The sequence below is a fragment of the Myxocyprinus asiaticus genome, chromosome 8, assembly GCF_019703515.2.
Source record: "Myxocyprinus asiaticus isolate MX2 ecotype Aquarium Trade chromosome 8, UBuf_Myxa_2, whole genome shotgun sequence".
Taxonomy (NCBI): domain Eukaryota; kingdom Metazoa; phylum Chordata; class Actinopteri; order Cypriniformes; family Catostomidae; genus Myxocyprinus; species Myxocyprinus asiaticus.
In genome coordinates, this window is record NC_059351.1 from 27,471,056 (window position 1) to 27,495,402 (window position 24,347).

General features: G+C 40.8%; 1 pseudogene; it reads right to left on the reverse strand.

Annotated features, from left to right (window-relative positions):
- Positions 1–606: 606 nt before the first annotated feature.
- Positions 607–24,347, reverse strand: LOC127444742 (probable ribonuclease ZC3H12C; annotated as a pseudogene).

The window sequence follows — 24,347 nt, forward strand, 5'->3', positions numbered from 1 at the left end:
CAAAAAATTAAATGTGTAGTCAAAGAAGTTATTGTCACAATGGACTACAAAAGCAGAGAAGGTCCTGCCATTTAACTGATGCAAATCTGTGAATGCAAATTAATGCAGTCCAAGGAAAAGCCAAGTTATCCTAATCATTTTCATCGTAAACCATAAACACATACAAATACTCTGGCCTTCTATCTCATATTTGATTGCCATAAGTTACCAAACTGTATTAAATTTGATAAACAGCAATAAAAAGTGACCTGTGATTCATTATGTGCTTACTTGAACATAAACATTAACATAAAGTAAATCATTTAAGAAAATAAATAGAAGAAAATAAATATCACATGCACCACAACATTCACACCTCTGGTATTTAAATAGCTTTTACGGCTGTATTCTCCCAGTAGATCATAATTTTTATCATATCACTTCCAGGAAAAATGAGGGTTTGATGTACATGTGAGTTATAACTTTCTCAAAACAGAGAATTAAAATCTTGAACATGGTACTTTTATGCTATGCTTACTCTACATGAATGTACACTGGGTCATTTTATCAGGGTGCAAGAAGCAGGCAGAGAGAATCAAAGTTTACAGAAAGGGGAACACTGTGGACTTAATTTCCCGCATGGATCTTTTCTTCAAAGATGGCTGCTGCCAATTGCTGGGCGTCTGTCACATGAGGGTACTGACCCATGACCAAACTGTACAAGCTCAGATGGGAAAATGTTACACAGATTGGTAAATGCTTTCTCTCGTACTTCCTAGTAACAATTCAAGGTTGGCGGCTCCTGGTGCTTGTGTGCTAAAATGTGGTGTCGATGCGAAGGGTGGGAAGGTAGAGGAGGAGCAGGAGAGCCCCTGGGTATCCACCACACCTGCTCATGGTTGTTTGAAAGGTCCTGGAAGCTAAAGGGCTCATAGCAAAGTTGTGGTTGCAGTCGGTAAGATGAATCCCAGTTGCTCATTCGTTCATGAGATAGGTAGACTTTATGGGCAGTAACAGAGAGTGTTCATAAAGCCTGGAGTCTGACACGCTGTCCACATGTGTGGAAGCAAGACCACAACCCAGTGGAGAATTCTGTGAACAGGTGCTTCCCTGGGAGAGAGGAGGGAAGTCTCCAGGAGAGATAGAATGGGATCCTACCACTTGATGCTGTAGGTGTGGAGTCATGTAGGAGACAGAGTGCTTGAAGTGAGGGTCCTGCTGGTCTTCTAGAGCAAAGCTATGAACAAGCAGCATGCCGTGGTGAAATCCTGGCTGGTTAAGTGTAGCAGGGGAGAACATGTGTGCTGGAGAAATGACAGGGGGTAATTGCTTATGTCTGTAGTGATGATGTTGATGATGGCACTTGACTCCATTATCCAGTAACAAATCAGGAGAGCTCATGCAAGAACGCTCGCTGTGGGTTGCTTTACCATAAGAATCTGAGTTTACGCTTCTGTCACTGCTGCAGTCTGACACCACTGAGCTGGTCCGAGGATTAACATCAGACAAGAAGTGGTGCTCTGGACTCCTCTGAGAAAGTATATGTCAGAATATGTCCTAACCATAGAGTAATAAAGATCTGGAGACTCACAGGTTGGGTATAGTTCTGCTTGAGACAATGGTGGTGCTTCTGGATTCTTTACAGAACAAATATTATGATCCTTCTGGTCCTGGGTATGCCTATGACAGAAAGATGGACCCCCCGGAGCCGGAGGCAGAGCAAGGCTGCTCTTATACTGGTCTGCTTTGGTTTTTGAACATAGTTTGTCCTCCACATCACTGAAAGAGTGGGCACAAATGCTAGGGTCAGATTGCCTCATTGGATGAAATCGCTTACCGTCAATGGCTTTGTCATTGTGGGAGCCTCCAGGCAAACTGTGAGTTTTCACAAGACCTGACTCACCCATTTTTGTAACTGTGGGGCTCTTGGAACTGGTGCGGAGCTCATCTGCCACTGCACGCTGTGGCTGTGTGCCACGCTCTGGATGATAAAACTATTTCTTGTGTCCATAGGTGCATTTCTTTCCTAATGGAAATAAGGAATTAACAAATGTTTTTATTTGCAAAACATACATTTATCTATAAAAAAAACTAAATTTCAGGTGACTGGCTAAAGGTTAAAGGATACTTCAGTTATTCTCATGCTAGCTCTTATGCACAGGTACATTTTGTCATCAGCATGGTCCACGTGCACCCCAATGTGCCTGTGCCTGGAGTACTACTAAAGGGTATCACAAAGCAATCGTCGTGCACATGCATCGAATACAGCCATGTGGGCTCGTATTCAAAGGAGTATACTTTTAAGGGCTAGAGTGCTTGACTGTGCGTGTAACGGCACACAAAAAAGTAAACCCTAGCCTTAACACTGTCAAAAACAGGGTTGGGACTTACCATATGGACAGGGCTGTTTCTTATGCTCTGGAATGATGTGTCTTTTTCTGAGAACATTCTCCAGACTTGGACCATGACAACCCAGAGGATCATCAGGAGGCATGAACCTGAGAGATTTCTTCTTAAATTAGTATTCACATTGTCATAAAGGGCAAAAATAGCTAATTGAAGTAAACATCATTGATATTAAGATTTCCATTCTATAAATATCTATACTCCACATACTCACTTATCAATGACAATGGAGTACATTAGAAGCCGTTCATAAATAAACTTCTTCCAATCTGGTTTCTCAACAGCCAAGTCTCTGTAGTTGTCATTGGAGACAATGATGCCATCTGATTCATAAGCCAGCTTTACAATAAAACTGTCATCATAGCAAACCACTCTGCGGCCCTGGACACAACGGGAGGGTGTGAAAACCAAAATGTTATCCTTTTCCAGACATCTTAAAATCTCCTGATCTGTAGGGAAAAAAAATTACAAATTTCAGTTTGATTTGTTGATTTGGTTACAACTTACAGACTTCTGCTAACATTGACAAGATATTATCTACTTTAAGCCTCCGTCAAGCTAGTGTTATTATTGTTAAAGAAAAGGAAAAGGAAAACAAAATGAAAACATTTTCGTTGACTGAAGTAAAAATAAAATGATTGTAAAAAACTGAAACAAAACTAAAAATGTTTTTGTAACTCCAAAACGAATTAAAATACAATAAAAATGACCCTGAATTAATTTGAGATTTTATAATTTTAAATACTGAGTCTGGGGCAGAATAAGATTTGAGTGTTCAGCACATCACATACAAAACTTTACACCTTCAACTAAAATTCTTGGAACTTACGACACCCCCAAAAAACATGGGTTGTGTCTCCATCTTCTGAATGGCATCGCCAGCAGGTGGGTGTGTCCTTAAGACCAAGGCTATACAATTTAGAAGGGGTCCAATAAAATCTATGCAAAATCTTAAATTGCATAAGGGGCACCCTTGCATCTCTAGATGCACACTTGATGTTTTTTAGAATCCTAGCCCATAACAAATTTAAATCTTCCTCCCATAATCTTTTGAGAGAATTTAAAGCTCCATCCCCCAGACTCTGAATTAGCAGGGAGTAATACACTGATGCCTCATGACCCTTCCCAAAAGCAGTAATCACCACTCCCAGAGCATCTGCTGCTGTAGGTGGGTGTGTGCTACCCCCCAAAACAGTGCAGAGCAGGTGGCGCAGCTGTAAATACTTATATAATTGAGATCTGGGAATCCCAAAATGTTGAATCAAATTTTCAAAAGATCTCAATAATCCACTCTCATACAGGTCACCAAGTATATTAACCCTCCTCACAATTCAATCTGACCAACATAAAGGGGACTTATTAATACACAATTTAGGGTTCAGCCACATGCTCAAGGCTACGTTTAAATAAATATCCGAGTTAAACACTCTGGATACTTTTGTCCATATCGAGTGTAAATGTGAGATAATGGGGTGTGACTTATCTTCTCCAGTTAGTTTGAAAGAAGGGCTTTGCAGTGGCGAGATAGGGGCAAGAACTTCCTTTTCAAAACAAAACCAGGGAGGGGCTCTCTCAGGTGGAAGCGACCAATGAGCCAAATGTCTGAGACCGAATGCATAATAATAAAACAAAATCTTGGGTAGGCCTAACCCACCTTTGTCAATCGGTCTTTGTAACTTATTGAAATTTAACCTGGCACGCTTACCATTCCAAATGAAGGACTTTCGCTATGCTATCAAATTGCTTGAAATAAGAGAGGGGGACATTTACAGGGAGAGATTGTAACAGGTAGTTGAATTTTGGAATACAATTCATTTTAATTACATTAACCTTCCCAATCATAGATAAATGTAATGAAGCCCACCTGCCCACATCGTTCAAAAATCTATTTATTAAGGGATCAAAATTAACTCTGACTAAATCAGACAAATTTGCTGGGAATAAAATGCCCAAATACTTAATGCCCTGTTTGGGCCACTGGAAGGCGCCCGGCAGTCAGGGCCGTTACTGGACAGTACGCTGTCAGAGCCAAAGCTTCGGATTTAGACCAATTGACTTTCTATCCTGAGAACTTGGAAAAGGAATGAATAATTCTGTGGAGGCAAGGCATAAATCTAATAGGGTCAGAGACAAATAATAAAATATAATCTGCATAAAGCTGAAGCTTATGCGCCATCACCCCTGGAAAATCATCCTCCTTTTTTATCGTGGCTGCTAATAGTTGCAGGGCAAGACAGAGCAATAATCGGGAAAGAGGGCAACCCTGCCGAGTGCCCCTATTCAGAGTAAAATAATCTGAAATTAATCCATTTGTTTGTACCGCTGCTACAGGGTGACTATAAAGTAACTTAATCCAACCAATAAATGTACTTCCGAACCCGTATATTTCCAAAATCTTAAAAAGATAATCCTATTCTACCATATCAAATGCCTTTTTGGTGTCAAGTGAGATGGCAGCGACCGGAGACTGATCATTCGCTACTGACCACATAATATTGATGAAACGTCTAATGTTATCAGAAGAGCTACAGCACCGAATAAACCCCACCTGATCTATATGTATGAGATGTCATAACTTTACTTAAGTTGTTAGCCAAAATTTTTGCTAAAATTTTTACTTCTAGCTGGATCAGGGAAATTGGACAGTAACTTCTACACTCACTTGGATCTTTGTCCTTTTTAAGAATCAGACTGATCCGGGCTTGCGTCATGGTTGGGGGAAGCTTTCCATTCTTTAATGATTGTATAAAGTTCTAACAAAAGTGAAGCCAATTCTGTAGCATAAGACTAAAAAATTCAGTGGCAAAACCATCTGGCCGGAGCATTGCCTGTAGGTAAGTTCTTAATTACCTCGTCAAGTTCCTCCAAGGTTATCTCAGAATCAAGAGAATTTTTTTGCTCAGTCGTCAATTTAGGGAGTTCTAATGGTTCCACAAATTGTCTAATATCCTCATCAGTAGACAAAGATGTGGAACTATAAAGATCAAGATAGAACTCTTTAAAGGCATTATAATATAAATGGCCGAGGTAAAAATTTCACCACCAGCAGATTTCACTGAGGGAATGGTAGAAAAAGATTCTCTATGCTTTATATATCTAACCAAAAGCTTCCCTGCTTTGTCCCCCAACTCAAAGTATGACTGTCTTGCCCTGAATAACCAAAACTCCACTTTCCGCGACAAAATAGTATTATATCTGTATTTCAATTAGGTCAATTCTCTGAGGCCATCAGACGACATTCGGCACTTCAGCTCTGCCTCGGCACTTTTAATGTTCCCTTCCAACTCCACGAGTTCTCGTGCTTTGGATTTTTTGATAAATGAGGCATACTGTATGATCTGACCCCTAAGAACCGCCTTAAGTGCCTCCCAAGCCACGCCCTACTGAGGACCAGTTGGTCTCCATATAAACATTGATTTCAGTCTTTAACATTTGTTGGAAATCAGGATTTTGCAAAAGGGATACATTAAAGTGGCAACTATATGATTTCTTTTTCTCCGTATATGGCAACACATCTAAACTCACCAGGGCGTGATCTGAGACTAAGATGTTTCCAGTTGAGCAGCCCACAACAAATGAAATGAGAGACTTAGATATGAAAAAAAAAATCTATTCTAGAATAAATCTTATGGACTGATGAACAACATGTATAGTCCCTACCAGATGGGTTCAAAAGTCGCCAAATATCTACAAGACCAAGATTTTTACACATCCTGTGAAGCATCAATGTTGCTCTAGGGGGCTTACACACTTTTGCTTCGCTATGATCAAGGACTGAGTCCATCAAAAGATTAAAGTCTCCTCCCAATATCATATAATGAGGGGTGCCAGCGGTTTGCAACATACCTTCAAGATCAATAAAAAAGCCCTGATCATCAACGTTAGGTGCATAAATATTAGCCAAAACCAACCTTTGCCCCAGAATTTCTGCTAAAACTATAATGATTCTCCCTAATTTATATTTAATCTGTTTGAGAGATTTGAATTGTAGATGCTTACTTATCAATAAGTAATACGTAGACTCCCCTGCTCTTACTTGAGCCAGCACTAAAGAAAATATGTCCACCCCATATCTTCCCAAATTTTTCAGCTTCCTGCGAGAAAAAAATGTGTTTCTTGAAGAAACACTATATCACATTTCTTATGCTTAAGAAAATAAATAACCTTCCTTATTTTTATGGGTGCCCCAACCCATTCACATTTCATGTGGAGAAAGATAACCCACTCATATTAACATTTAACATTTTGATATAATAGACAAAATAAATTGTGTCAAAAACAAGATTATACAGACCACATGCCAACATTAGTGCAACAATCAAACCTCGAACTCCCCCCAAACCAAACAAACAGAAAAAAGAAAAACATGTGCGTTAACTCCGCGCACGACAGTGCCAACCGGCGTCCATCTCTCTAAACTCAAAAGGTCCATGTACACCTACGAGAGCCCACGCGACAACTTTGCCATCGGATTGCTCAAATCAAGTGCTTCTGCACAAATTTTGTAAGGCAAAACTACATAACAGAAAATACTTTGTAAAACAAACCCCAGCCAACAGGCAGAATAAACACAAAGAATGTGTTGATTCATTCACAGAACTACCTCGAAGGTGTGTTCCTCCACAGAACAAATTCCAACCGATATAAAGCCATTCAGTTTCCTCAGACAGACATACAAGTGTTCAGTGAGCCGGCTGTTTTTGAGTGCAGCAGATGCCGTAATCATTCCAATGTCCTGCAAAAATACTCCACAAAACAAACTCCACCCAACAGGAGGCATAAGCACAAGGAACAAACAGATTCATCCACAATTGTCCCGAAGCAGTGTTATTCCACAAAACAAACTCCAGCCGCTAGGCGGAATCATCACAAAAAGAAACAAAACATGCATCCCGGTTCCTCGGATGGTCAAGAGTCAAATTCACTCGGAGGCCGCATACATTTTTTTTTACCATAACTTACTCAGTCCGTCAACTTTATAAAAGACATCCTTTGTGTGGGCATGTAGATATTGTGCGGCCATCCCCAGCATCCACTCTCAATCTGGCCAGGAACCCCAGTGCAAAAGCAATCCTCCATCAATGCAAAAGTTTCTTAAAGGAGTGTTATTCCACAAAACAAACTACAGCCGCTAGGCGGAACCAACACAAACAGAAACAAAAATGGCGCCCAGCTTCCTCAGACAGTCGAGTGTATGTTCAGCAAGTCAATCCACTCACAAGAGAAACACCAAATGGCTTACTGACTCCAATGTATTTAAGGACAGTGCTTGCTTGGAACACGTAAATACCCTGCAGCCATCCTTCGTTTCTGTTCTCAGTTTGGCCGGAAACATCAGTGCAAAAGCGATCTTCCATTGATGCAAGAGTTTCTTACACTCCTTGAATCGATCGCGTTTATTTCTTGTCGAATTCGCAAAGTCCGGGAACAAGAAAATATTGCGATTCTTCCAAGAAAGCTTTCCTTTGCACTTCGACTCGCGAAACATGAGATCTTTATAGGATGATCTCAAAAATTTGGCCAGTTTCGGGGCCTGTTTCCCTCAGCAGATCTGCAAGCCGGGACTCTGTGAGCTCGCTCGATTTCCAGCTTATGGCCTGTTATGTCGAGCAGACTCGGGAAGAGCTCTTCTAGGAATTTCACCATATCTCTGCCTTCTTCATGCTCAGGAATTCCAACAACCGTACATTGTTTCTTCGGCTCCAATTTCCGAGATCTTCCAGTTTTTCCTAAACATTTTCCACGTTATTTTGGTCACGAGCGGATTAGCGTATAATTCCCTTTCTGATGACTCCAGATAATCGATCCATTTCTAAACATCTGCCACTCTTGTAACCAACTCAGAGAATTTTGTTTCCATCGCCGTAATCGATCGACGTATTACAGCGAGATCCTCCAAGTCAGCAACAACCTTCGTCAGCATCACCGACATGTTGGACAGTTGACGCTGAATTTCCACGGCCGTGCCATCCAAATCGAGTCCCCGGTCTGCAGGCCCGTCAGAGGTTTCAGCTTGAGCATGTAAATGTCTTTTTATATCTCCAGAGCCCGAGGATTTTGACTTCTTTGCCATGTTTACCTCAAAGAACAAATATGTAACTGGGTGTATCGAATCTCACCGGATTATACATGAAAATAATAAAAAAAACTAGCAAAGTGCGCAGAGCTCATTGCTCACACGTCTGCTCCTCGCATGGCGTCACGTGATCCAGTTTAATAATGATTATTAATCATTTAAAGAAATACATATGGATGCAATGGGGTCAAGCCAGTGTTAATATTGTCAACTAAATCTCTGTTAGTTGATGACTTTTTTTTTATTTCGTCAACTATAACCAATATGAGATGAAAAAGACGCATCATGACAATAATTAAATGATTTTTTTTAAAGCACACTGTTGACGAAAATATGATGAGTAAAAAATAATACTGCAAGATATTAACAGTACAAGATATAAACAGAAGAAACAATTCTAGAGATACATCTGTTCATAGAAAAAGATTCTAGATATGGACTCATCTAACGCAATAATCCAGCACAGGCCCTTTCCCATTGGTGGTACTAAAGCCCGTTTTAGGTACTTTTCCCTGGGACTTTTTGTTGCTTTTTGTTGCTTTCGCACCTGAGGAACTATAGTTCCTCAAAGCCTTTTTAGCTCATACTCTGGAGTATGGCGATGCCATTTAGAATTCACTCTAAATGGCACTGCCAGCAGGTGGGTGTGTCCTCAAGACCAAGTCTATACAATTTAGAAGGGGTCCAATAAAATCTATGTAGAATCTTAAATTGCATAAGGCGCACCCTTGCATCTCTAGATGCAGACTTGACGTTTTTGGTGGGGCAGCTATTTGGCCTTTTTGGAGGGCTCTCGGGGAGGGACAGTGGAGGGAGACGTGTTGTTTTAAATGTGTATGTTGTAGCCTTTTTGTTTTTGAACATATACTTTTTTTAAATGTATTTCTAAATATTTTCTTCTGTTTTATTGTTTGTTTGTGTGTCTTTTTCAATTGTATTTGACCACTGGGGTATCTGTTAGTGTTGGGTGGTGGGGTGGTTAATGTTCGGGAGGAAGGGTTGTAAACAATATAATGTGATTCCAAATATTCTGTTATTTTATATATATATATATATATATATATATATATATATATATATATATATATATATATATATATATATTTGTCTATGTTATATGGAATCAATAAAAACTTTTAATAACAAAAAAAAAAAAAGAAAAGAAAAGAAAAAGGAAACTGGTATCATTTTCAAATGCTTTGCTATGAAAGGTTTAATTAAGTGTCTGAAGATGATCCAAATGCTATTAAACAGTTCACCAGCACACTCATCTCCATAGCAAATGAGACCATTCCAAAAACATCATCAAGCGCAAAATGCAAACGGATGCCATGATTTGATGATAAATGCAAGACAGCTATAAAAGAACGGAAGAAAGCGGAAAGATTATTCTTCAGAAGGCCAACAAATGAAAATTTGTTAAGGTTAAAATAAGTAGGGCACAAGCTCGAAGAATAATAAATGAAGCTAAAAGGAAAAGTTGGAGATAATTTGTATCTGGTCTGACATCAAGTACCTCAGCAAGAAAGGTCTGGAATCTAATTCAAAGAATGAAGGGCAGGAATGATGGAGCTCAAATTCAGCACATCAAATATCAAGACTGTATTCTAACTTCAAAACAAGAGATTGCAAATACCCTAGCAGAAAATTTTGAAAAGAACTCCTCCATTGAGAATTGCCTTAATGCCTTCCAAGTTTTTTGAGCACAGGATGAAAAGAAAGGTATCAATTTTTCATCTAACAATAAGGAACCCTTTAATCAACTGTTCACAATGGAAGAATTGACACAAGCTATAAACAGAGCACATGATACGGCAGTTGGACCAGATATACACTATCAGTTTAAAAAAATTTTGCCTCACATTATCCTGTCTCTACTTTTAAAACTTTTTAACTCTATTTGGATATCAGGGAATATTCCACTCTCTTGGAAAGAAGTGATAATCATTCCCATCCCCAAAACAGGAAAAGATCATAATGACCCAACAATTACCGCCCAATAGCCCTGAGAAGTTGCTTATGCAAAACCATGGAGAGAATGGTTAATGAACGTCTAGTATGGATCCTGGAATCGCAACATCTCATAAGTAAAGTTTAGTGTGGCTTCAGAAAAGGGAGAAGTACTGTAGATCACCTCATCAGCCTTGAAATCTACATACGAGATGCTTTCATCAGAAAAGAACATGCAGTGGCTGTCTTTTTCGAATTGGAGAAAGCTTATGACACCACTTGGAAGTTCGGTATTTTAAAGAATTTATATCAACTTAGTTTTAGAGGACCATTTTTATTGCTAATTTTCTATCAAACAGACATTTTAAAGTCAGAGTAGGTAATACCCTATCTGACCCTCATAAACAAGAGCTAGGAGTACCACAAGGAAGCATTCTATCAGTTAGCCTTTTCAGTATCAAAATCAACGGCACTGCAAAAGCCATCGGGTCAGGTATCCATTGCTGTCTTTATGTTGATGACATGGACTGTTTGAGTTTGGAAGGATGGACGCTGGTTGGCACTGTCGTGCACGGGGATAGTGTGCACATTTTTTTTCTTTTTTCTGTTTGTTTGGTGCTGGCACCCCTCATGATATAATATTGGGAGGAGACTTTAATCTTTTGATGGACTCAGTCCTTGATCATAGTGAAGCAAAAGTGTGTAAGCCCCCTAGAGCAACACTGATGCTTCACAGGATGTGTAAATATCTTGGTCTTACAGATATTTGGAGACTTTTGAACCCATCTGGTAGGGACTATATATTTTTTTCTTCTGTCCATAAGATTTATTCAAGAATAGATTTTTTTTTATTATTTCTAAGTCCCTCATTTCATTTGTTGTGGATTGCTCAGTTGGAAACATCTTAGTCTCAGATCACGCCCTGGTGAGTTTAGAGGTGTTGCCACATATGGAGAAAAAGAAATCATATAGTTGGTGCTTTAATCTATCCCTTTTGCAAAATCCTGAATTCCAACAAATGTTAAAGGCTTGAAATCAATGTTTATATGGTGTTGGGCCTCATGTATTCAGATAGAAGACAAAGGCAGGCCTAACAGTCATAAAAACATTCCTCAAGCCCCCACCTTCTTAGTCGTAAATTTTACTGATAAAAATCGCGCCAAAATCAAACAAAGGGAGTCCAAAACAAACTACAGATCCATGAAGCCTTGCCCTCTAAAGGATCGAGCTCTCAACTCCTATTGGATGAGGCACACCACAGAACGTCCCTCAAACATGACATCATCAGGACTTCAAATAATTCTGAAATGCTTCCAAAGTTGCTTCCAGTGACTTAGTTCACCGAATACGGACGTAGCTTTTTGCTGCTCTCCGGTGCAACCTCGTGGCTTAAGGAAGTAATGTCCGACTTGAAACTGTGGCCGTACAATCTCCATCTCGCTGGACGAGTTGAGATTACTCTGTGTTCAACCGAACACTCTAACAGATCCGGAGACCGCTGAGCAATTCGCATCTTCATCCGTTGGCCTACAGAAGTGAAGAGATTAAAGATTTCTCTTCCATCTTCAATCAAGTCGACATTTCTGAGTTCTCCGCCAGCCCGCCGAGAATCAACAGCCGTACCACCCGCTGACAGCGCGAGGAAACGGCCCCCGTCATCACCCGAGCCTCAAGGAACCGGGTCAAAGTTAAAGGACGGAGGAAAACACATTCTACCTGTGTCCTCATGCGATTCAAGTAAGAGGTTACGTCTGGGCAGAGATAGAATATTATAGCGTGTTATTCTTGTGTTTCAAGGTTTTTGCTTGTACAGTTTACGGACCGCCATGTCCGCTCATTATTAATACTCAGGGTATTAATTATCACGAATTTGTTTTGCTGTATTGTGGTCCAACCAAATTGGACTGTTGTGCATTTTCGCCATCGCGGGTGAGACAGCAACTGAGTTCATCCATTAAAGAGTCAAATAACAAGGGACTTTTACGAGCCCCGCTCGTAAAACCGCGTCTCTGAGTGATGAACACGGCTGCTTTATCTCCAGCTATCGCGAAATCAGCTTTCGGGCTGTCACTTAATCATCTCTCTCTCTCTCTCTCTCACTAACCACACTGACACACACACACACACACACACACACTGTCACACACACACCTTGTGTTATAGAATTATTTTTATTTCCATATCTAATCATATCACTGTTTAGTTTGTAGTTGTAAGTCAGAAGTTTATTAACTGCATTGTATTAATTATTAATTGATATTACTGCATAAATAAACTTTGTTATATTACAAAGAGAAGTGTTTTGGTTTGTTTCGCATACGCCTGTGTCATGCTGACGGGATGTCAGTGCTCGGATTCAAACCTTCATTCATTGTTTTTTCCCGAAAATCGATATTCTTCGGATGTCGATTTTCCTAAGAAAACAATCTAATATTGAGACTGTTTTAATATTCGGTTATTAGTCCCTGATTTCAGGGTGGTGCCCCGTCATTCTATTGATTTTTGATAATTGATAATTATCTTTGATTGAATTTGAATGATCAATAAGCTAGTGTTAATTTTAATTAATGTTTCATCGACGTTAACAATTAACGATTATCTTTGATAACTGTTGATTTAAAGGATTAAAAAAAGCTAACATTGATTCTCATCAATGTTCTATTGATTTTAATAATTAATAATTATCTTTGATAATTATTAATTATTGCTAATAACCAAACTTGCTCCTAAACGTAGCACACTACATTTACTGGAGTCCCATATGAGGTTTTAATGAGTTAGATACAATTAATTAATTTAAATATTGATTAATAACTACAGAAATAATTATTAATTATTTCTGATAGTAACGCTGATCTAAACAACCAGTAAAGCCCTACGTAATAATTGGTGCCCCGTGTGAGGCATCCTACGTGCCAGTTCTGTCACAGTATGTATGCATAAGAATCCAAAGTAATAACTTGAAATCCTTACTTCAAAGTTTGGTTCTGTTTGACAATTTACTTCTCACAACTTGCCAAACATAAGCCAGTGTGGTGTGAAAGTGCTCTTAAGAGTGAATTAGGGGTTGGTAAATTTACTGTAGTCTGCTTAAAACCTGCTGTTGTTGTTATTTAACTCCTAACGCTTTCATCTAAATGTTACAGAGAGGTGCCAAGTCACTTCATTGACGTCCACCAAAGAGAGAACACAGTGAAATTTGCACATTACATAACAGTAGACCGTAAGCCACAGGTTGAAGCCTCTCAACTGTGCTTTTGTGCTAGCATTATGTCAACTGTAAAACAACAAGCTGTCAGAGCCACTATCACAAGAATTTTTACGGCCCCAATAAAATGAGTCACCAATCGCCCTGCGTGACTGGAGCTAAAGCTCCACAGAGGTTAGTCGACCCAGCACTGCAAGATGTAGTTGCTGCTGTCCTTCGTCTCTCCATAAAGGAGAGAGATAACCTTAACAGCTACAATATTAGTCGTTGTGATGAAGAATTGCAGGAACTAGTTGATTATGTCAACAATCCGGTCGGGAAGCCAATGCGCACAATCCTGGACCTTGTGGGTCAAATGTTCCTTCTTCATCACCGCAAAACCCAACTGCAAACCGCCGAGCACCAGGCCCAGCTCGCACAGCTGCAGAGCAGCTATCATGCGGTGCAGAGGGAAAATCTCAGCCTGCACCAAGAAATTAGGTGCACTCAAGCTGAGAAAGTCCAGGCACAGAAAGATAATGCCTGGATGCAGGAGGAAAACGAAGCCCTGCGCAGGCAGCTTCAAGCTGCCCAGCTAAAAGTAGAGTCAGATCAGGTAAGTGCAGCTGAAATGCACCGCACGACATCTGACATAGAAGAGGGCTCCCTTTGTAGCGCTACACGTAGAAATGTGCCCCTGAGAAACCCAGGAACACACGCTAGGAGCCGAGCTGCCCCTAGTGGTACAGTCTCTGACTTCGTCCTCCAAGACACCTTTCAAAATCCTCCAGCAGCCCGCTGGTTGGATGCAGGTGCCCCTCCTTATAGTTGCCCTCCTCAGTCAGTTTTCAGTCACGCCACCTTGCGTTTCAAACCGACCGATTCCACACCACGAAGGGGGGACAATTATTTTCAAGCCCAGAGTGGTGTAAGTGGCTCAAAGATCCCATTAGCCAGGGAGCTGTACGCAACCCGGGGTCCACCCCCATGCGTCGACTGGACTCCTTCCCCATCACGAAGGGGAGGAAGTCGTCCTCATCACTATAGCGATCCGAGTGACTATGATGTTTCGGATGACTCGGACGACCCGTGGTCATACCAACACCAACGCTTGTGCATCCGACAACTCGAGTCCCTTGCAGGGGACATAGAACGCTTTGACCCAAATAATCGAGATTCAAACATCGACAATTATCTTAGGGAAATTGAGCATTGCCTGATTGATTTGCCTTACGCTTCCTCGCGCGAAAAACTCAAGCTCATATGGAAGACCACGGTAAGGAGTGTCCATGCGTTCATGGAAACGCTACCGACTGGTACACGAAACCGCTACTCAGCTCTGTGTAAAGCCCTACGCGAGGAGTATTCGCTGTATATCGACGAAGCCTCCGCTACCATAGCTGCTTTCACCATCACCCAGAAGAGGCACGAGCCTCCGCGTGAGTATTATAGACGCCTGAGAACCACGTACTTCCAAGGAAGTAATGCACCAGGTCTGGAGGAGGAACGAGCTTTCAAGTCTCTTTTCCTTCACAACCTCCACGAGTGCGTGCGATATGACGTCACAATGCACTGCAGAATGGGCAACCCCACCATGCAGGAAATCAGAAAGTACGCGCAACTGGCATGGGAGACACGCGTGCGCCCTGCCCGAGGGCACGAAGGCGACACCAGAGCCCTGGGGATCCAAGCCTCATATGCAGACCTAGCGCTTGAAGGCAACGAAATGCCTCGCGTTAAGGTGAATGCTAGAACCGGACCCCAGAGGCGCCGATCACCCCGCCAGCAGGGTAGACAACAGAACCAGGGGGGTGGTGACCAGACACACCCCCAGGGTCATGGCAGGCCTAAACAACAAAACGTTCGCCGGCCGAAAAGAAATGCGCGTTTCAAACGAAAACCCAAACAAGAAGGTGAGTGGGTAGGCAAGGTTTCAAATCCCCTCAGAGAACAAGATTTGAGAGAGGAAATGGAGGATATTAGGAGACGCTTGACTGAGTTAGTAACTAAGCTTGACGTGCTTCGTTGTTCACCAGGTCCGTCGACCTCCTCAAAGGAACACGGCGCTGAAACCTCGTCAGTATGACTAGACGATGTACCCCCTCCCGTTAACGCCAAAGTTTACTTTGTAGGTCGGGAAAAGGGGAACAGTGTCCAAGTTGCTCCCCAAAACAGTCACTCCTAACATGCCACACCCTCCTTTTCTGACCTTCTTGGGCGATCTGTACCATAAGGGCAATGCCTGACACATGGGTCATTCAACTCCCACACACTACTCAACACCGGTTCCGAAATAGTCTAATGGGTTCCAACACCTTCGCAGAGGTGGCTAGAGCAAAGCTCTCCCTTGGCAAACTGTTATAGACAGAGACCTGCAATGTAAGCATCACAAGCTACACGCAAGATAGGTCGTCTATCACAAAACGGGCCTGGATTGACACCTTTCAAGGGATGATGCTAACAGACCCTGTTTACATATGTCCCATTAATACGGAACCACTGTTAGTTGGCCAGGACCTACTGAACCGATTGGCTCCGCTCACTGACTGCCGTCGTGGACACGTGGGCTCAGGTTGACATACCGAGACCACTTGGTCCAGAAAACAGTTCGCCAGCTTCAGATACACACGTCGCCATCGTCCAAAAATCCAGCAGAGACGACGACTCCAATAAGAACAATTACAGGGCCTGGGTAAAACCCTTCAGGGTACTATAGTCACTGTAAATTTGCACTCTGTCCTTATCAATAACACTTTGCACGCTCTAGAGACTTTGTCAGAGAAAACAATTTATGCGTGTATCGTTAGAGATCTAATGCAGGACCTCCTCAGGGAAATTAGTTCCTCAGTCAACAGTCTGAGTGGTGGAAGGATTCCAGCTTACCTGGTCTCCCTAGACCTTGTCGAACAAATCCTTAGATCTGCTACTATCTCTGTTGTGCAACCTTCACAGATACACATGGCATATAGTTTTGGCATTGAAATTCCAAACAATGTAAATCCTCAGAACCTCAAAATAGGATTTTTCCTCAATCTACCGTCATAGGCAGAATATATATAGACTAAAATCTGTATTTAATGTTGGTTTTCAGAGAGGTAATGTACACATTCACCTCAAAACACCACCAACACTCGCCTACCATGATGAGGACCCCTCGCTCTACTTTATCTCTAACCTAAACATGTGTACCAAGACAAAGTACATTCATTGGGTTTGTCAAAACGCAACCCCTTTGTTAGAGAGGTGACTAACTACCTCTGCGGCCAAAGAGCCGAATTCCATGAACAAGTGTCATGATAGCATGTCCATCAAAGATGAAGGAACAGAGACAAAGGTAGAGTGAGCAGGCAGTCGCTGGCTCGTTAACACCAGCAACCGAAGTCATACGACTGCCATGATACAGCCACTAAGCTAAGGCCACTAAACAAAGGCTACCAAACCAAACGGTGTTCTTAACGGTTCCCCAAAAAGCCATCGTGCACACTGATGATATTGTCCTCCATCATCTCAACGTCAACAATCATGACGCAGAAATTGAGATCATGGACGCATTTAGAGGTCATAGCCTCACCGTTGATGACACCCTTCAACAGCAGCTTCAGGCTGAAGGGATGGAATTAGTGAAGTTCAGTCTCAAACCGACTGGCTTAACCACTATGTTTCATAGTCACATAAGCAGATCGTCATCTTACCAAGAACACACTATCAGTTTGGTTGCCCTCTGGCTCCTCCTTAGTGGTTGGATCATCGCAATTATTGCACACGCCATGTACAGGTACATTCAACACCTACAGGCCAGACTGGACTCACTTCTCATACAGCCGCGTTTTACACACCAGTCTGAGCCCATCACACAGGTTAACCCCAATCATTTCCAAGGATAAGCCTTTTAACCTTTAACCCTCCTTTCCTCTAACATTTTGTTCCTAGTAACCAATGTCAGGTTCTACTTTGATTTTGTGTTATGACCAAAGAACAACAAAGGATTGTGTTATGGTTAATGCTGTGCCTTCCAATAACTTGAAATGTTTATGTGTGATGAATGTAGTTTTAGAATTAGCTAGAAGTTCTATGCCCAGATGTGCCTCAATCTCTGTCCAGACGATAAAACCTCTGTGAACTCTAATTAACTGTATGGACTGTGCAACCATTTCTCTATCCTATCAGGAATACATGGATGGCGTAACCCACAGTTTACTGTGAACCGACAAGAACTGTTCGGCCCTTCAGTTGCTCTAAAGATGCTGGACAACAACCAACTCTTCAGAACAAAGGGGGGAGTGTTGGGCCTCATGTATTCAGATAGAAGACAAAGGCAGGCCTAACAGTCATAAAAACATTCCTCAAGCCCCCACCTTCTTAGTCGTAAATGTTACTGATAAATATCACGCCAAAATCAAACAAAGGGAGTCCAAAACAGACTACAGATCCATGGAGCCTTGCCCTCTAAAGGATCGAGCTCTCAACTCCTATTGGATGAGGCACACCACAGAACGTCCCTCAAACATGACATCATCAGGACTTCAAATAATTCTGAAATGCTTCCAAAGTTGCTTCCAGTGACTTAGTTCACCGAATACGGACGTAGCTTTTTGCTGCTCTCCGGTGCAACCTCGTGGCTTAAGGAAGTAATGTCCGACTTGAAACTGTGGCCATACAATCTCCATCTCGCTGGACGAGTTGAGATTACTCTGTGTTCAACCGAACACTCTAACAGATCCGGAGACCGCTGAGCAATTCGCATCTTCATCCGTTGGCCTACAGAAGTGAAGAGATTAAAGATTTCTCTTCCATCTTCAATCAAGTCGACATTTCTGAGTTCTCTGCCAGCCCGCCGAGAATCAACAGCCGTACCACCCGCTGACAGCGCGAGGAAACGGCCCCCGTCATCACCCGAGCCTCAAGGAACCGGGTCAAAGTTAAAGGACGGAGGAAAACACATTCTACTTGTGTCCTCATGCGATTCAAGTAAGAGGTTACGTCTGGGCAGAGATAGAATATTATAGCGTGTTATTCTTGTGTTTCAAGGTTTTTGCTTGTACAGTTTACGGACTGCCATGTCCGCTCATTATTAATACTCAGGGTATTAATTATCACGAATTTGTTTTGCTGTATTGTGGTCCAACCAAATTGGACTGTTGTGCATTTTCGCCATCGCGGGTGAGACAGCAACTGAGTTCATCCATTAAAGAGTCAAATAACAAGGGCCTTTTACGAGCCCCGCTTGTAAAACCGTGTCTCTGAGTGATGAACACGGCTGCTTTATCTCCAGCTATCGCGAAATCAGCTTTTGGGCTGTCACTTAATCATCTCTCTCTCTCTCTCTCTCACTAACCACACTGACACACACACACACACACACACACTGTCACACACACACCTTGTGTTATAGAATTATTTTTATTTCCATATCTAATCATATCACTGTTTAGTTTGTAGTTGTAAGTCAGAAGTTTATTAACTGCATTGTATTAATTATTAATTGATATTACTGCATAAATAAACTTTGTTATATTACAAAGAGAAGTGTTTTGGTTTGTTTCGCATACGCCTGTGTCATGCTGACGGGATGTCAGTGCTCGGATTCAAACCTTCATTCATTGTTTTTTTCCCGAAAATCGATATTCTTCGGATGTCGATTTTCCTAAGAAAACAATCTAATATTGAGACTGTTTTAATATTCGGTTATTAGTCCCTGATTTCAGGGTGGTGCCCCGTCATTCTATTGATTTTTGATAATTGATAATTATCTTTGATTGAATTTGAATGATCAATAAGCTAGTGTTAATTTTAATTAATGTTTCATCGACGTTAACAATTAACGATTATCTTTGATAACTGTTGATTTAAAGGATTAAAAAAAGCTAACATTGATTCTCATCAATGTTCTATTGATTTTAATAATTAATAATTATCTTTGATAATTATTAATTATTGCTAATAACCAAACTTGCTCCTAAACGTAGCACACTACATTTACTGGAGTCCCATATGAGGTTTTAATGAGTTAGATACAATTAATTAATTTAAATATTGATTAATAACTACAGAAATAATTATTAATTATTTCTGATAGTAACACTGATCTAAACAACCAGTAAAGCCCTACAATGGAGACCAACTGGTTCTCGTTATCCTCTGTGGGCATGGCTTGGGAGGCACTTAAAGCAGTTCTTAGGGGTCTGATCATACAGTATTCATTCATCAAATAGTCCAAAGCACGAGAACTCATGGAGTTGGAAGGGAATATTAAAAGTGGCCTCAGAGAATTGACCCAACTGAAATACAGACATAATGCTATTTTGTCATGGAAGGTGGAGTTTTGGCTATTCAGGGCAAGACAATCATACTTTGAGTCGGGGGATAAAGCAGGGCTTTGTCTTTTTCTACCATTCCCGCAGTGAAATCTGCTGGTGGTGACATTTTTACCTCTGCAATTGATATTAATAATGCTTTTAAAGAATTCTATCTTGATCTTTATAGTTCCACTGATGAAGACATTAGAAACTTGTGGAACCATTAGAACTCCCTTAACTGACAACTGAGCAAAAAAATTCTCTTGATTCTGATATAACCTTGGAGGAGCTTGGTGAGGTAATTTAGGCAAGGGTCCGGGGCCAGATGGATTTGCCGCTGAATATTTTAGATCTTATGCTACAGAACTGGCTACACATTTGCTAGAAGTTTATATGGAATCATTAAAGAATGGAAAGCTTCCTCCAACCATGACACAATCCGGATCAGTCTGATACTTAAAAAGGACAAAGATCCAAGCGAGTGTAAGAGTTACCGTCCAATTTCCTTGATCCACCTAGACGTTAAAATATTAGAATTGTCCAAAATTCTGGCTAACCGATTAAGTAAAGTAATGACATCTCTTATACATATAGATCAGGTGAAGTTTATTCAGGGCCACAGCTCTTCTGATAACATTAGGCGTTTCATCAATATCATGTGGTCAGTGGCGAATGATTAGACTCCGGTTGCTGCCATCTCACTTAATGCTGAAAAGGCATTCGATGTGGTAGAATGGGCTTATCTTTTTAAGATTTTGGAAATATATGGGTTCGGAATGCTTTTATTGGATGGATTAAGTTACTTTATAGACACCCGGTAGCGGCGATACAAACAAATGGATTCATTTCAGATTATTTTACTCTGGACACCCGGCAGGGTTGCCCTCTTTCCCCATTATTGTTCTGTCTTGCCCTGGAACCATTAGCAGCCGCGATAAGAAAGGAAGATAATTTTCCAGGGGTGGTGGCGGGAGGTATGGCGCATAAGCTTTTTTTTCCATAAGCTTTTTTTTTTCATAAGCTATTATTCGTCTCAGACCCCACTAGATCTATGCCTTGCCTCCACAGAATTATTCATTCCTTTTCTAAGTTCTCAGGATACAGAGTCAGTTGGTCTAAATCCAAAGATTTGGCTCTGACAACGTACTGCCCAATAACGGCTTTTCAGCCGGGTGCATTCCAGTGGCCCAAACAGGGCATTAAGTATTTGGGCATTTTATTCCCAGCAAATTTGGGTGATTAGTTAGAGTTAATTTTGACCCCTTAATAAAAAGGTTTTCCAGCGATGTGGGCAGGTGGGCTTCATTAAATGTATTTATAATTGGGAAGGTTAATGTTATTAAAATTAATTGTATTCCAAAATTTAACTACCTGCTGCAGTCTCTCCCTGTAGATGACCCCCTCTCTTATTTCAAGCAATTTGATAGCATAGCGAAGTCCTTCATTTGGAATGGTAAGCATCCCAGATTACATTTCAATGTTACATAGGCCGATTGACAAAGGTGGGCTAGGCCTACCTAGGATTTTGTTTTATTATTATGCATTCGGTCTCAGACATTTGGCTCAGTGGTCACTTACACCTGAGAGAGCCCTTCCCTGGTTTTGTTTTGAACAGGAAGTTATTGCCCCTATTTCACCATTGCAAAGCCTTTCTATCAAACTAATCAGAGAAGTTAAGTTACAGCCCGTTATCTTGCATTTGCACTCGGTATGGACAAAAGTGCCCAGAGTGTTTAATTCGGGCATATGAGCATATGGCTGAACCCTAAATTATGTATTAATAAGTACCTTTTTTGCTGGTCCTAGTGGATCATGAGGGGTGTTACTACACTCAGTGACCTATATGAGAGTGGACTGTTGAGATCCTTTGAAAATTTGATTCAACATTTTGGGATTCCCAGATCTCAGTTCTATAAGTATTTACAGATGCACCACCTTGCTCTGTACTGTTTTTGGGAGTAGTTTATACCCCTCTAAAGCGAAGGATACTCTGGGAGATGTGATTACTGCTTTTGGAAAAGGTCATGAGGTGTCAGTGTATTACTCCCTGCTAATTCAGAGTCTGGGTGATGGAGCTTTAACTTCTATTAAGAGAGTATGGGAGAAAGATTCTAGGATTCTAAAAAACATAAAGTCTGCATCTAGAGATGCAAGGGTCTGCCTTATGCAATTCAAGATTTTACATAGATTCTACTGGACCCCCTCTAGATTGTATAGGCTTCCCACATGCTGGCAATGTCAATCAGAAGATGGAGACACAACCCATGTCTTTTGGGGGTGTGTTAAGATCTAAAACTTTTGGTTGAAGATTCAGAGTTTTACGTGTGAGGTATTGGGCACTCAAATTTTATTTTGTCCCAGACTCTGTATTTTAGGCATTGTGGCGGTTATCAAAATAGAGAATAAGCACATAAAAAAATTGGGTCCTAACAAGCATTATGATCCCCAGACAGATAGTTTTAATGGGATGGAAGTCGGCTGGAGTGCCCCCATTTCAGGAGTGGTGCTCGGAGATGGGCAGGGTGGAAGCTTTTGAAGAGGGGTCATCCAGAAGACTGGGAATTTAGACTTGTTTGTGGGGAAATGGGGCAAATATCTGGCATTTTTGCAGGGTTCTCGGGGAGGGACACTGGAGAGAGAGGTGTAGTGGTTAATGTGTGTGATTAATATATATATATATATATATATATATATATATATATATATATATATATATATATATATAGTTTGGTTTGGTTTGGTTTGGTTTTTTTTTGTTTGTGTATCTATAATCATGTGACCACTGGGGTGTTGTTGGGTATAAAACTGTATTGATTCTGTTTGTATATGTTTTGCTTTTCTTTGTTTAACAGATGAATCAATAATAAAAAAAGAAAAAATGTAATCATAAAAAACAATTAATTTTAATTGGAAAATACATTTTTATTTTTTTTTTTAAATACACCTTAACTCAGTCTGGGGTTGAGTTCTTGCTTAAGGGCACAATGGTATTACAGTTCTCCCCAGTTCATGGACTGTCTGCAACATTTCATTTATTAAACCAGACAGTTGCAAATAAATGTATTCTGTCTGATATTCTGTGATAACCAGAATAAATAAAAAGCTTCAGTTTAAATTCGAGAGAATGCTGGCAAGCATTTTCACCTGTTATGAGAGCGTCAGGGCGGGACTGTTCTTTCCTCCAAGCAGGCACAAATACTGTAATGTCTCAATGGCCACGTTCAAGAAACCAATCAACTGCAATCTGAATGCCATGACAGGAGAACACCACCTTAGTGCCATGGCTTTAAAAGTGAGAAAAGAAAGTGGTGCCATTTTAAGTGTCTACAGATATACAGTATCTTCATTATGCTGTTTCAAAGCCCTCTTGCGAAATCTAACATACAATAAATAAAATAAATAAATAAAATCATGGAATTTGCATAGGTCATACTTGCTTGCAGAGAAATGCAAACTAGAGTGGTGGTGGCATAGTGGACTAAAGCACTGAACTACTAAGCAAAAAGTTGTTGGTTCAATCCCCACAGCCACCACCATTGTGTCCTTGAGCAAGGCACTTAACTCCAGGTTGCTTCAGGGGGATTGTCCCTGAAATAAGGGCACTGTAAGTTGCTTTGGATAAAAGCATCTGCCAAATGCATAAATGTAACTGCAATAAAATACTACTACTCCTACTACTAAATAATAATAATAGATTTCAGAACTATGGTCAACCATGTGGCAGAAATTTGCATTGTCCAGTTAATCTGGCAAGTAAACTTGATTTATAACATTTTCTCACACAATTAGCAGTTCTAAAAAGATCTAAAGACTACTAACTTGCTAAAATGCACAGAAATGCTAACAGGTTTAAGGTAATGATCATCAGCTAAATATCTAAAATCTGAATCTGGTTTTTCCTATTGTCATTTTTAAAATATTAGAACAATTTAACAAATCTCTGATTACATGAACATCACAAGCCAAACCACAGAGTATGTCATGGTCAAGATTGCTTAAATGGAACCCTTAATGTTGAATGAATATTAAGCCAACACAACTTTACATAATGATTCATAATTTGAACAGAAACTTTTCTGGATTCTCACCTCATGGCCACATTGCTTCCATCAATAACAATGGGGTGGAGGTTATCCTTATCATCCACAGGTGTCAGTGAGGGTGATTCTGACTGGCGGCAGAAAAATGAGTCTGAGAAACTTCAAGAGGAAGAAGAACAAGAGGATGATGATGTGGAAGTTGACTGGGAGGAAGACTGCATTGCACCCTCATTCTCCGACTTACTCCTCAGTTTCACCAGCTCGCTAAGAATGTCGTTAATCAGTGCGTCTGACCCTAGCTTGTACAGAACCAGCCGGACAATGTTTTCTGTATAGCCGAGCTTAAGAGCAAACTCCATCTTTGTCTGGTATTCCCTAAGTGTATCAATAGGGCCTGGCTGTCCTGATACCAT